This window comes from Arachis ipaensis, chromosome B03, assembly GCF_000816755.2.
Source record: "Arachis ipaensis cultivar K30076 chromosome B03, Araip1.1, whole genome shotgun sequence".
Taxonomy (NCBI): domain Eukaryota; kingdom Viridiplantae; phylum Streptophyta; class Magnoliopsida; order Fabales; family Fabaceae; genus Arachis; species Arachis ipaensis.
In genome coordinates, this window is record NC_029787.2 from 133,974,946 (window position 1) to 133,977,634 (window position 2,689).

The window sequence follows — 2,689 nt, forward strand, 5'->3', positions numbered from 1 at the left end:
ATTGAATGTAAGTATAAAATTATTTTGCATTGATATTGTATCAAAATTCAAAAGTAAATTCATGATTATATATGTATGTGGTAGTTGACTAGTTGATTATTGAGATAGAGAGTAATTTCTTTTGTGGTTATATCAATCAATGATTCAGAGTCATATTTAGAAGAAAGGGTTGGAGACATAAGCAAATGGGCCAAGAATGTGCCAGTGAGCCACTAATCAGAAGCCATCAAATTAGGGTGGGAAATATTTAGGGTGACAGCTTTACTCATCATCATGACATGTAATGAGTATTTATTTGGGTAAGCAAATTTCAGTTAATTCAAATTTAAGTAACATTAACCTGTCACTAATCTTGTTGCAGCATACAAAAAATTCTGTCACTTATCCCAGAGTAAATTAGTAATTATTAATTTCATTTTTCGGTGGGATGAGAAAAAATTACTAGTTTGTTTCTCTAGTAAAAAATAATCACAATTATGAACTTAGTTGTATACAAAATTTATTAATTAATTTTTTTAGAATTTAATTTTAGTAAATTAATAATTTAAAAAAATTATTATTGAATTACAACTTCGATCCAAAATAAAAAAAATATATAAAGATTGATCTTTGATTAATTAAAATTTTCTTTGATATTATTATCGAAAATAAATAATCAATCAAAACCAATCAAGTCAAAACAAAACACAAAACATCCTACATCAATAATACAGCAAAGACTAAAGGCTTACAAAAACACATAAAGAAGAAACTGCTACAAAACAAAAAAGAATTTATCTCCTTTTAGATGAATGCATGTTCACGAAAAAAGGCCAAACGGTCTGCTATGAGCTTGTAGCCTGGCCTGTGTTTGACCTAGTCTGACCTGACCTGTTATAAAATAGACACAGACTCAAATTCTTATAAAAACCTTATTATGTTAATAGGCAAAGCCCAAACTCACTAATTAATCTTATTGGCTTGTCAGGCCTACCTTGACCTGTTAATACATAATTACATATATAAATAATTTTTTTATTATTAATAAAATTATGAGATATTTTAAATTTTTTAGTTGTGTGATTATGATTATGATTGTGAATAACTCGAGTTGGGAACGCACGACAGAGAGACAGTCCAATGGTTAGTTATCAGGACTTGTCGGGTTGGCTTTATAACCGACAGATGAGACTCATCAGCCATAGGGGAGGCATACATCATTTGCATATGTTTGAATTATTTGAGTTTGCCTATTTGTTTGGATTGCTATATCATATATGCTATGTTACCTGACTATATGCTATATGTTCTACTTGTACCTTAATTGTGTATTACTTGTCTGTATTGATTGTGTTTGTACAACTGAGAGATCCCTCATGCTGGTGTCGGTTGACGCTAAGGGTTGTTCTTGTTGAGATGGAATAATGATATGATTAATTTAAAATGATGATTACTGAATGTGACAATTTGAGTTCCCTGGGTAGATGCAGTGAAGTGATTTCACTGCTCCAGGTTGATATTGAGATAATTTGAGTTCTATGGGTAGACGCAGTGAAGTGATTTCACTTGCTCTAAGTGAGAATATGAAGTATTGATATATAATTGCTGAGACAAAGAAATTGGTGATGGTTTAGCTTATGATTCCGATTCTGATTTGTTGGAGAGTTAGAAAATTGGGAAGCATGAGGAATATGAATTAAATTTAGCATTCCCTTATGACAGTTGCCTATTTATGGATTAGCGAGAACATAGGATGAATATTTGGTGAAAGGAAGTCTAGGATGCTTAGTGAGTTTTTATTACAATGCATTGTATTTATTTGGTACTTTTACCATACTGGAAACTCATGGGTCGGGGGTTCTCATTCCGTATATATCTCTTGTTTTTCAGATGCAGGTCCAGGTGCTCAGAAGTGAGTTGTGGTTCATCTGAGAGGTGGCGAAGATCTTTATATTCTCTACTTTATATTTTGCTTAGAATCTCTCCACCTTTATTTGGAAAAGCTTATATTATGTATTGGACTCTTTTGAACTTGTCTATAGAGGCTCTTATGTTTCTTTTGAGAGAGATTATGAGATACTGTTATCAACTACTTTTATACTGTACCCTAGCCGGCCTAAACTTCGCAAGCCGCGACTAGTGGCTATTTACTTATGTTATATATATATCTATATAATGTCCTTCTCTTATTCTCCTAGATGCCTTCATCTGTATATCGCTTTCGACTTCACGTTTTATCTTTTAGTTGTCGATGCGTGAGTGATACGACTTCGCGATTTTATTTTTACTCTTTTCAGGCTTCTCGACTAATACTCCTTTCAATTATACTTATAATTATGTAATAAAAATCCACCTTGAGGGTTGTACCACCGTAATATCATTGACTTATGACTAGAGTATAAGGATTTGAATATTTGGGTGTTACAGCCAGGTCAACGCTACTTCTGTCAGGTCAGACTTTTCCGTCTAGTCCAACCGCTTGAATTTAACGAAAGGGTTAAAATGTCTACGTTTTTTCGGGAATGAGGGACTTAAATGTATTTTTTTTCTTTGTGGACAAAAATATCCACAAAAAAAAGTCAATGACATATTTATCCTTTATTCAATAACTTATTTATAAGTTACTTTTAATATAGTTATTTATTATTTAAATTATTTTATCAAAAAAATTTAATTAAACTGTTTACCCAAACTGAATCTAAGTAAAACC